The sequence below is a fragment of the Petromyzon marinus genome, unplaced genomic scaffold (genome assembly GCF_048934315.1).
Source record: "Petromyzon marinus isolate PM22_M1 ecotype Great Lakes invasive population unplaced genomic scaffold, UKy_Petmar_22M1.pri1.0 PM_G_Scaffold_10, whole genome shotgun sequence".
In the NCBI taxonomy this organism is placed as follows: domain Eukaryota; kingdom Metazoa; phylum Chordata; class Hyperoartia; order Petromyzontiformes; family Petromyzontidae; genus Petromyzon; species Petromyzon marinus.
Genome location: NW_027422651.1, coordinates 4856722 through 4869579, shown reverse-complemented (window position 1 = coordinate 4869579; position 12858 = coordinate 4856722).

Here is a 12858-nt window from a genome sequence, read left to right as displayed (position 1 = left end):
TCTATTTAATAAGCCTATTTAATAAGCCTATTTAATAAGCATAAGTTGCTGAAATAAACCTGTTTAATAAGGCTATTTAATAAGCATAAGTTGCTGAAATAAAGCTATTTAATAAGTCTAAGTTGCTGAAATAAGCCTATTTAATAAGCCTAAGTTGCTGAAATAAGTATATTTAATAAGCATAAGTTGCTTAAATAAACCTATTTAATGAGTCTAAGTTGCTGAAATAAAGCTATCTAATAAGTCTAAGTTGCTGAAATAAGCATTTTTAATCAGCGTAAGTTGCTGAAATAAGTCTATTTAATAATCCCAAGTTGCTGAAATAAGCCTACTTAATTAGGCTATTTAATAAGCCTAAGTTGATGAAATAAGCCTATTTAATAAGCGTAAGTTGCTGAAATAAGGCTATTTAATAAGTCTAAGTTGCTGAAATAAGCCTATTTAATAAGCCTAAGTTGTTGAAATAAGCCCATTTAATAAGCCTATTAAATAAGCCTAAGTTGCTGAAATAAGCCTATTTAATAAGCCTATTTAATAAGCCTATGTTGCTGAAATAAGCCTATTTAATAAGCCTAAGTTGCTGAATAAGCCTATTTAATAAGCCTAAGTTGCTGATTAAACCTATTTAATAAGTCTAAGTTGCTGAAATAAGCCTATTTAATAAGGCTATTTAATAAGCCTAAGTTGCTGAATAAGCCTATTTAATAAGTCTAAGTTGCTGAAATAAGGCTATTTAATAAGTTTAAGTTGCTGAAATAAGCCTATTTAATAAGCCTACATTGCTGAAATAAGCCTATTTAAAAAGGCTATTTAATGAGCCTAAGTTGCTTAAATAAGCCTATTTAATAAGCCTAAGTTTCTGAACTGAGCCTATTTAAAAAGGTATATTTAATAAGTCTAAGTTGCTGAAATAAACCTATTTAAAAATGCTATTTAATAAGCCTAAGTTGCAGAAATAAACCTGTTTAATAAGGCTATTTAATAAGCATAAGTTGCTGAAATAAGCTTATTTAATAAGCCTAAGTTGCTGAAATAAGCCTATTTAATAAGGCTATTTAATAAGTCTATTTAATAAGCCTATTTAAAAAGTATTTAATGCGCCTATTTAATAAGCCTATTTATTGAGCCTATTTAATAAACCTATTTATTGAGCCTATTTAATAAGCCTATTTATTGAGCCTATTTAATGAGCCTATTTATTGAGCCTATTTAATATGCCTATTTAATAAGTCTATTTAATAAGCCTATTTAATAGGCCTATTTAATAAGTCTAAGTTGCTGAAATAAGCCTATTTAATAAGCCTATTTAATAGGCCTATTTAATAAGTCTAAGTTGCTGAAATAAGCCTATTTAAAAAGCCTAAGTTTCTGAATGAGCCTATTTAATAAGCCTAAGTTGCTGAAATAAGCCTATTAAATAAGCCTAAGTTGCTGAATAAACCTATTTAATAAGTCTAAGTTGCTGAAATAAGCATATTTAATAAGGCTATTTAATAAGTCTAAGTTGCTGAAATAAACCTATCTAAAAATGCTATTTAATAAGCCTAAGTTGCTGAAATAAACCTGCTTAATAAGGCTATTTAATAAAAATAAGTTGCTGAAATAAGCTTATTTAATAAGCCTAAGTTGCTGAAATAAGCCTATTTAATAAGGCTCTTTAATACGTCTAAGTTGCTGAAATAAACCTATTTAATAAGCCTAAGTTGCTAAAATAAGCCTATTTAATGAGGCTATTTAATAAGTCTATTTAATAAGCCTATTTAATAAGCCTATTTAATAAGCATAAGTTGCTGAAATAAACCTGTTTAATAAGGCTATTTAATAAGCATAAGTTGCTGAAATAAAGCTATTTAATAAGTCTAAGTTGCTGAAATAAGCCTATTTAATAAGCCTAAGTTGCTGAAATAAGTATATTTAATAAGCATAAGTTGCTTAAATAAACCTATTTAATGAGTCTAAGTTGCTGAAATAAAGCTATCTAATAAGTCTAAGTTGCTGAAATAAGCATTTTTAATCAGCGTAAGTTGCTGAAATAAGTCTATTTAATAATCCCAAGTTGCTGAAATAAGCCTACTTAATTAGGCTATTTAATAAGCCTAAGTTGATGAAATAAGCCTATTTAATAAGCGTAAGTTGCTGAAATAAGGCTATTTAATAAGTCTAAGTTGCTGAAATAAGCCTATTTAATAAGCCTAAGTTGTTGAAATAAGCCCATTTAATAAGCCTATTAAATAAGCCTAAGTTGCTGAAATAAGCCTATTTAATAAGCCTATTTAATAAGCCTATGTTGCTGAAATAAGCCTATTTAATAAGCCTAAGTTGCTGAATAAGCCTATTTAATAAGCCTAAGTTGCTGATTAAACCTATTTAATAAGTCTAAGTTGCTGAAATAAGCCTATTTAATAAGGCTATTTAATAAGCCTAAGTTGCTGAATAAGCCTATTTAATAAGTCTAAGTTGCTGAAATAAGGCTATTTAATAAGTTTAAGTTGCTGAAATAAGCCTATTTAATAAGCCTACATTGCTGAAATAAGCCTATTTAAAAAGGCTATTTAATGAGCCTAAGTTGCTTAAATAAGCCTATTTAATAAGCCTAAGTTTCTGAACTGAGCCTATTTAAAAAGGTATATTTAATAAGTCTAAGTTGCTGAAATAAACCTATTTAAAAATGCTATTTAATAAGCCTAAGTTGCAGAAATAAACCTGTTTAATAAGGCTATTTAATAAGCATAAGTTGCTGAAATAAGCTTATTTAATAAGCCTAAGTTGCTGAAATAAGCCTATTTAATAAGGCTATTTAATAAGTCTATTTAATAAGCCTATTTAAAAAGTATTTAATGCGCCTATTTAATAAGCCTATTTATTGAGCCTATTTAATAAACCTATTTATTGAGCCTATTTAATAAGCCTATTTATTGAGCCTATTTAATGAGCCTATTTATTGAGCCTATTTAATATGCCTATTTAATAAGTCTATTTAATAAGCCTATTTAATAGGCCTATTTAATAAGTCTAAGTTGCTGAAATAAGCCTATTTAATAAGCCTATTTAATAGGCCTATTTAATAAGTCTAAGTTGCTGAAATAAGCCTATTTAAAAAGCCTAAGTTTCTGAATGAGCCTATTTAATAAGCCTAAGTTGCTGAAATAAGCCTATTAAATAAGCCTAAGTTGCTGAATAAACCTATTTAATAAGTCTAAGTTGCTGAAATAAGCATATTTAATAAGGCTATTTAATAAGTCTAAGTTGCTGAAATAAATCTATATAAAATGCTATTTAATAAGCCTAAGTTGCTGAAATAAACCTGCTTAATAAGGCTATTTAATAAAAATAAGTTGCTGAAATAAGCTTATTTAATAAGTCTAAGTTGCTGAAATAAGCCTATTTAATAAGGCTCTTTAATAAGTCTAAGTTGCTGAAATAAACCTATTTAAAAATGCTATTTAATAAGCCTAAGTTGCAGAAATAAACCTGTTTAATAAGGCTATTTAATAAGCATAAGTTGCTGAAACTAGCTTATTTAATAAGCCTAAGTTGCTGAAATAAGCCTATTTAATAAGGCTATTTAATAAGTCTATTTAATAAGCCTATTTAAAAAGTATTTAATGCGCCTATTTAATAAGCCTATTTATTGAGCCTATTTAATAAACCTATTTATTGAGCCTATTTAATAAGCCTATTTATTGAGCCTATTTAATGAGCCTATTTATTGAGCCTATTTAATATGCCTATTTAATAAGTCTATTTAATAAGCCTATTTAATAGGCCTATTTAATAAGTCTAAGTTGCTGAAATAAGCCTATTTAATAAGCCTATTTAATAGGCCTATTTAATAAGTCTAAGTTGCTGAAATAAGCCTATTTAAAAAGCCTAAGTTTCTGAATGAGCCTATTTAATAAGCCTAAGTTGCTGAAATAAGCCTATTAAATAAGCCTAAGTTGCTGAATAAACCTATTTAATAAGTCTAAGTTGCTGAAATAAGCATATTTAATAAGGCTATTTAATAAGTCTAAGTTGCTGAAATAAATCTATATAAAATGCTATTTAATAAGCCTAAGTTGCTGAAATAAACCTGCTTAATAAGGCTATTTAATAAAAATAAGTTGCTGAAATAAGCTTATTTAATAAGTCTAAGTTGCTGAAATAAGCCTATTTAATAAGGCTCTTTAATAAGTCTAAGTTGCTGAAATAAACCTATTTAATAAGCCTAAGTTGCTAAAATAAGCCTATTTAATGAGGCTATTTAATAAGTCTATTTAATAAGCCTATTTAATAAGCCTATTTAATAAGCCTAAGTTGCTGAAATAAACCTGTTTAATAAGGCTATTTAATAAGCATAAGTTGCTGAAATAAAGCTATTTAATAAGTCTAAGTTGCTGAAATAAGCCTATTTAATAAGAGTAAAATTGCTGAAATAAGTATATTTAATAAGCATAAGTTGCTGAAATAAACCTATTTAATGAGTCTAAGTTGCTGAAATAAAGCTATTTAATAAGTCTAAGTTGCTGAAATAAGCATTTTTAATCAGCGTAAGTTGCTGAAATAAGTCTATTTAATAATCCCAAGTTGCTGAAATAAGCCTACTTAATTAGGCTATTTAATAAGCCTAAGTTGCTGAAATAAGCCTATTTAATAAGCGTAAGTTGCTGAAATAGGGCTATTTAATAAGTCTAAGTTGCTGAAATAAGCCTATTTAATAAGCCTAAGTTGTTGAAATAAGCCCATTTAATAAGCCTATTAAATAAGCCTAAGTTGCTGAAATAAGCCTATTTAATAAGCCTATTTAATAAGCCTATGTTGCTGAAATAAGCCTATTTAATAAGCCTAAGTTGCTGAATAAGCCTATTTAATAAGCCTAAGTTGCTGATTAAACCTATTTAATAAGTCTAAGTTGCTGAAATAAGCCTATTTAATAAGGCTATTTAATAAGCCTAAGTTGCTGAATAAGCCTATTTAATAAGTCTAAGTTGCTGAAATAAGGCTATTTAATAAGTTTAAGTTGCTGAAATAAGCCTATTTAATAAGCCTACATTGCTGAAATAAGCCTATTTAAAAAGGCTATTTAATGAGCCTAAGTTGCTGAAATAAGCCTATTTAATAAGCCTAAGTTTCTGAACTGAGCCTATTTAAAAAGGTATATTTAATAAGTCTAAGTTGCTGAAATAAACCTATTTAAAAATGCTATTTAATAAGCCTAAGTTGCTGAAATAAACCTGTTTAATAAGGCTATTTAATAAGCATAAGTTGCTGAAATAAGCTTATTTAATAAGCCTAAGTTGCTGAAATAAGCCTATTTAATAAGGCTATTTAATAAGCCTAAGTTGCTGAATAAACCTATTTAATAAGTCTAAGTTGCTGAAATAAGCCTATTTAATAAGGCTATTTAATAAGCCTAAGTTGCTGAATAAGCCTATTTAATAAGTCTAAGTTGCTGAAATAAGGCTATTTAATAAGCCTAAGTTGCTGAAATAAGGCTATTTAATAAGTTTAAGTTGCTGAAATAAGCCTATTTAATAAGCCTACATTGCTGAAATAAGCCTATTTAAAAAGGCTATTTAATGAGCCTAAGTTGCTGAAATAAGCCTATTTAATAAGCCTAAGTTTCTGAACTAAGCCTATTTAAAAAGGTATATTTAATAAGTCTAAGTTGCTGAAATAAACCTATTTAAAAATGCTATTTAATAAGCCTAAGTTGCTGAAATAAACCTGTTTAATAAGGCTATTTAATAAGCATAAGTTGCTGAAATAAGCTTATTTAATAAGCCTAAGTTGCTGAAATAAGCCTATTTAATAAGACTATTTAATAAGTCTATTTAATAAGCCTATTTAAAAAGTATTTAATGCGCCTATTTAATAAGCCTATTTATTGAGCCTATTTAATAAGCCTATTTATTGAGCCTATTTAATAAGCCTATTTATTGAGCCTATTTAATGAGCCTATTTATTGAGCCTATTTAATATGCCTATTTAATAAATCTATTTAATAAGCCTATTTAATAGGCCTATTTAATAAGTCTAAGTTGCTGAAATAAGCCTATTTAATAAGCCTATTTAATAGGCCTATTTAATAAGTCTAAGTTGCTGAAATAAGCCTATTTAATAAGCCTAAGTTTCTGAATGAGCCTATTTAATAAGCCTAAGTTGCTGAAATAAGCCTATTAAATAAGCCTAAGTTGCTGAATAAACCTATTTAATAAGTCTAAGTTGCTGAAATAAGCATATTTAATAAGGCTATTTAATAAGTCTAAGTTGCTGAAATAAATCTATTTAAAAATGCTATTTAATAAGCCTAAGTTGCTGAAATAAACCTGCTTAATAAGGCTATTTAATAAAAATAAGTTGCTGAAATAAGCTTATTTAATAAGCCTAAGTTGCTGAAATAAGCCTATTTAATAAGGCTCTTTAATAAGTCTAAGTTGCTGAAATAAACCTATTTAATAAGCCTAAGTTGCTAAAATAAGCCTATTTAATGAGGCTATTTAATAAGTCTATTTAATAAGCCTATTTAATAAGCCTATTTAATAAGCCTAAGTTGCTGAAATAAACCTGTTTAATAAGGCTATTTAATAAGCATAAGTTGCTGAAATAAAGCTATTGAATAAGTCTAAGTTGCTGAAATAAGCCTATTTAATAAGCCTAAATTGCTGAAATAAGTATATTTAATAAGCATAAGTTGCTGAAATAAACCTATTTAATGAGTCTAAGTTGCTGAAATAAAGCTATTTAATAAGTCTAAGTTGCTGAAATAAGCATTTTTAATCAGCGTAAGTTGCTGAAATAAGTCTATTTAATAATCCCAAGTTGCTGAAATAAGCCTACTTAATTAGGCTATTTAATAAGCCTAAGTTGCTGAAATAAGCCTATTTAATAAGCGTAAGTTGCTGAAATAAGGCTATTTAATAAGTCTAAGTTGCTGAAATAAGCCTATTTAATAAGCCTAAGTTGCTGAAATAAGCCCATTTAATAAGCCTATTAAATAAGCCTAAGTTGCTGAAATAAGCCTATTTAATAAGCCTATTTAATAAGCCTATTTAATAGGCATATTTAATAAGTCTAAGTTGCTGAAATAAGCCTATTTAATAAGCCTATTTAATAGGCCTATTTAATAAGTCTAAGTTGCTGAAATAAGCCTATTTAATAAGCCTAAGTTGCTGAATGAGCCTATTTAATAAGCCTATGTTGCTGAAATAAGCCTATTTAATAAGCCTAAGTTGCTGAATAAACCTATTTAATAAGCCTAAGTTGCTGAATAAACCTATTTAATAAGTCTAAGTTGCTGAAATAAGCCTATTTAATAAGGCTATTTAATAAGCCTAAGTTGCTGAATAAGCCTATTTAATAAGTCTAAGTTGCTGAAATAAGGCTATTTAATAAGCCTAAGTTGCTGAAATAAGGCTATTTAATAAGTTTAAGTTGCTGAAATAAGCCTATTTAATAAGCCTACATTGCTGAAATAAGCCTATTTAATAAGGCTATTTAATGAGCCTAAGTTTCTGAACTAAGCCTATTTAAAAAGGCATATTTAATAAGTCTAAGTTGCTGAAATAAACCTATTTAAAAATGCTATTTAATAAGCCTAAGTTGCTGAAATAAACCTGTTTAATAAGCCTATTTAATAAGTATTTAATGCGCCTATTTAATAAGCCTATTTATTGAGCCTATTTAATAAGCCTATTTATTTAGCCTATTTAATAAGCCTATTTATTGAGCCTATTTAATAAGCCTATTTATTGAGCCTATTTAATAAGCCTATTTAATAAGTCTATTTAATAAGCCTATTTAATAGGCCTATTTAATAAGTCTAAGCTGCTGAATAAACCTATTTAATAAGTCTAAGTTGCTGAAATAAGCCTATTTAATAAGGCTATTTAATAAGCCTAAGTTGCTGAATAAGCCTATTTAATAAGTCTAAGTTGCTGAAATAAGGCTATTTAATAAGCCTAAGTTGCTGAAATAAGGCTATTTAATAAGTTTAAGTTGCTGAAATAAGCCTATTTAATAAGCCTACATTGCTGAAATAAGCCTATTTAATAAGGCTATTTAATGAGCCTAAGTTGCTGAAATAAGCCTATTTAATAAGCCTAAGTTTCTGAACTAAGCCTATTTAAAAAGGTATATTTAATAAGTCTAAGTTGCTGAAATAAACCTATTTAAAAATGCTATTTAATAAGCCTAAATTGCTGAAATAAACCTGTTTAATAAGGCTATTTAATAAGCATAAGTTGCTGAATAAGCCTATTTAATAAGCCTAAGTTGCTGAATAAACCTATTTAATAAGTCTAAGTTGCTGAAATAAGCCTATTTAATAAGGCTATTTAATAAGCCTAAGTTGCTGAATAAGCCTATTTAATAAGTCTAAGTTGCTGAAATAAGGCTATTTAATAAGCCTAAGTTGCTGAAATAAGGCTATTTAATACGTTTAAGTTGCTGAAATAAGCCTATTTAATAAGCCTACATTGCTGAAATAAGGCTATTTAATAAGGCTATTTAATGAGCCTAAGTTGCTGAAATAAGCCTATTTAATAAGCCTAAGTTTCTGAACTAAGCCTATTTAAAAAGGTATATTTAATAAGTCTAAGTTGCTGAAATAAACCTATTTAAAAATGCTATTTAATAAGCCTAAGTTGCTGAAATAAACCTGTTTAATAAGGCTATTTAATAAGCATAAGTTGCTGAAATAAGCTTATTTAATAAGCCTAAGTTGCTGAAATAAGCCTATTTAATAAGGCTATTTAATAAGTCTATTTAATAAGCCTATTTAAAAAGTATTTAATGCGCCTATTTAATAAGCCTATTTATTGAGCCTATTTAATAAGCCTATTTATTGAGCCTATTTAATAAGCCTATTTATTGAGCGTATTTAATAAGCCTATTTATTGAGCCTTTTTAATAAGCCTATTTAATAAGTCTATTTAATAAGCCTATTTAATAGGCCTATTTAATAAGTCTAAGTTGCTGAAATAAGCCTATTTAATAAGCTTATTTAATAGGCCTATTTAATAAGCCTAAGTTGCTGAAATAAGCCTATTAAATAAGCCTAAGTTGCTGAAAAAAGCTTATTTAATAAGCCTAAGTTGCTGAATAAGCCTATTTAATAAGCCTAAGTTGCTGAATAAACCTATTTAATAAGTCTAAGTTGCTGAAATAAGCATATTTAATAAGGCTATTTAATAAGTCTAAGTTGCTGAAATAAACCTATCTAAAAATGCTATTTAATAAGCCTAAGTTGCTGAAATAAACCTGCTTAATAAGGCTATTTAATAAAAATAAGTTGCTGAAATAAGCTTATTTAATAAGCCTAAGTTGCTGAAATAAGCCTATTTAATAAGGCTCTTTAATAAGTCTAAGTTGCTGAAATAAACCTATTTAATAAGCCTAAGTTGCTAAAATAAGCCTATTTAATGAGCTATTTAATAAGTCTATTTAATAAGCCTATTTAATAAGCCTATTTAATAAGCCTAAGTTGCTGAAATAAACCTGTTTAATAAGGCTATTTAATAAGCATAAGTTGCTGAAATAAAGCTATTTAATAAGTCTAAGTTGCTGAAATAAGCCTATTTAATAAGCCTAAGTTGCTGAAATAAGTATATTTAATAAGCATAAGTTGCTTAAATAAACCTATTTAATGAGTCTAAGTTGCTGAAATAAAGCTATCTAATAAGTCTAAGTTGCTGAAATAAGCATTTTTAATCAGCGTAAGTTGCTGAAATAAGTCTATTTAATAATCCCAAGTTGCTGAAATAAGCCTACTTAATTAGGCTATTTAATAAGCCTAAGTTGATGAAATAAGCCTATTTAATAAGCGTAAGTTGCTGAAATAAGGCTATTTAATAAGTCTAAGTTGCTGAAATAACCCTATTTAATAAGCCTAAGTTGTTGAAATAAGCCCATTTAATAAGCCTATTAAATAAGCCTAAGTTGCTGAAATAAGCCTATTTAATAAGCCTATTTAATAAGCCTATGTTGCTGAAATAAGCCTATTTAATAAGCCTAAGTTGCTGAATAAGCCTATTTAATAAGCCTAAGTTGCTGAATAAACCTATTTAATAAGTCTAAGTTGCTGAAATAAGCCTATTTAATAAGCCTACATTGCTGAAATAAGCCTATTTAATAAGGCTATTTAATGAGCCTAAGTTGCTGAAATAAGCCTATTTAATAAGCCTAAGTTTCTGAACTAAGCCTATTTAAAAAGGTATATTTAATAAGTCTAAGTTGCTGAAATAAACCTATTTAAAAATGCTATTTAATAAGCCTAAGTTGCTGAAATAAACCTGTTTAATAAGGCTATTTAATAAGCATAAGTTGCTGAATAAGCCTATTTAATAAGCCTAAGTTGCTGAATAAACCTATTTAATAAGTCTAAGTTGCTGAAATAAGCCTATTTAATAAGGCTATTTAATAAGCCTAAGTTGCTGAATAAGCCTATTTAATAAGTCTAAGTTGCTGAAATAAGGCTATTTAATAAGCCTAAGTTGCTGAAATAAGGCTATTTAATACGTTTAAGTTGCTGAAATAAGCCTATTTAATAAGCCTACATTGCTGAAATAAGCCTATTTAATAAGGCTATTTAATGAGCCTAAGTTGCTGAAATAAGCCTATTTAATAAGCCTAAGTTTCTGAACTAAGCCTATTTAAAAAGGTATATTTAATAAGTCTAAGTTGCTGAAATAAACCTATTTAAAAATGCTATTTAACAAGCCTAAGTTGCTGAAATAAACCTGTTTAATAAGGCTATTTAATAAGCATAAGTTGCTGAAATAAGCTTATTTAATAAGCCTAAGTTGCTGAAATAAGCCTATTTAATAAGGCTATTTAATAAGTCTATTTAATAAGCCTATTTAATAAGTATTTAATGCGCCTATTTAATGAGCCTATTTATTGAGCCTATTTAATAAGCCTATTTATTGAGCCTATTTAATAAGCCTATTTATTGAGCGTATTTAATAAGCCTATTTATTGAGCCTATTTAATAAGCCTATTTAATAAGTCTATTTAATAAGCCTATTTAATAGGCCTATTTAATAAGTCTAAGTTGCTGAAATAAGCCTATTTAATAAGCTTATTTAATAGGCCTATTTAATAAGTCTAAGTTGCTGAAATAAGCCTATTTAATAAGCCTAAGTTTCTGAATGAGCCTATTTAATAAGCCTAAGTTGCTGAAATAAGCCTATTAAATAAGCCTAAGTTGCTGAAAAAAGCTTATTTAATAAGCCTAAGTTGCTGAATAAGCCTATGTAATAAGCCTAAGTTGCTGAATAAACCTATTTAATAAGTCTAAGTTGCTGAAATAAGCATATTTAATAAGGCTATTTAATAAGTCTAAGTTGCTGAAATAAACCTATCTAAAAATGCTATTTAATAAGCCTAAGTTGCTGAAATAAACCTGCTTAATAAGGCTATTTAATAAAAATAAGTTGCTGAAATAAGCTTATTTAATAAGCCTAAGTTGCTGAAATAAGCCTATTTAATAAGGCTCTTTAATACGTCTAAGTTGCTGAAATAAACCTATTTAATAAGCCTAAGTTGCTAAAATAAGCCTATTTAATGAGGCTATTTAATAAGTCTATTTAATAAGCCTATTTAATAAGCCTATTTAATAAGCCTAAGTTGCTGAAATAAACCTGTTTAATAAGGCTATTTAATAAGCATAAGTTGCTGAAATAAAGCTATTTAATAAGTCTAAGTTGCTGAAATAAGCCTATTTAATAAGCCTAAGTTGCTGAAATAAGTATATTTAATAAGCATAAGTTGCTTAAATAAACCTATTTAATGAGTCTAAGTTGCTGAAATAAAGCTATCTAATAAGTCTAAGTTGCTGAAATAAGCATTTTTAATCAGCGTAAGTTGCTGAAATAAGTCTATTTAATAATCCCAAGTTGCTGAAATAAGCCTACTTAATTAGGCTATTTAATAAGCCTAAGTTGATGAAATAAGCCTATTTAATAAGCGTAAGTTGCTGAAATAAGGCTATTTAATAAGTCTAAGTTGCTGAAATAAGCCTATTTAATAAGCCTAAGTTGTTGAAATAAGCCCATTTAATAAGCCTATTAAATAAGCCTAAGTTGCTGAAATAAGCCTATTTAATAAGCCTATTTAATAAGCCTATGTTGCTGAAATAAGCCTATTTAATAAGCCTAAGTTGCTGAATAAGCCTATTTAATAAGCCTAAGTTGCTGATTAAACCTATTTAATAAGTCTAAGTTGCTGAAATAAGCCTATTTAATAAGGCTATTTAATAAGCCTACGTTGCTGAATAAGCCTATTTAATAAGTCTAAGTTGCTGAAATAAGGCTATTTAATAAGTTTAAGTTGCTGAAATAAGCCTATTTAATAAGCCTACATTGCTGAAATAAGCCTATTTAAAAAGGCTATTTAATGAGCCTAAGTTGCTGAAATAAGCCTGTTTAATAAGGCTATTTAATAAGCATAAGTTGCTGAATAAGCCTATTTAATAAGCCTAAGTTGCTGAATAAACCTATTTAATAAGTCTAAGTTGCTGAAATAAGCCTATTTAATAAGGCTATTTAATAAGCCTAAGTTGCTGAATAAGCCTATTTAATAAGTCTAAGTTGCTGAAATAAGGCTATTTAATAAGCCTAAGTTGCTGAAATAAGGCTATTTAATACGTTTAAGTTGCTGAAATAAGCCTATTTAATAAGCCTACATTGCTGAAATAAGGCTATTTAATAAGGCTATTTAATGAGCCTAAGTTGCTGAAATAAGCCTATTTAATAAGCCTAAGTTTCTGAACTAAGCCTATTTAAAAAGGTATATTTAATAAGTCTAAGTTGCTGAAATAAACCTATTTAAAAATGCTATTTAAAAAGCCTAAGTTGCTGAAATAAACCTGTTTAATAA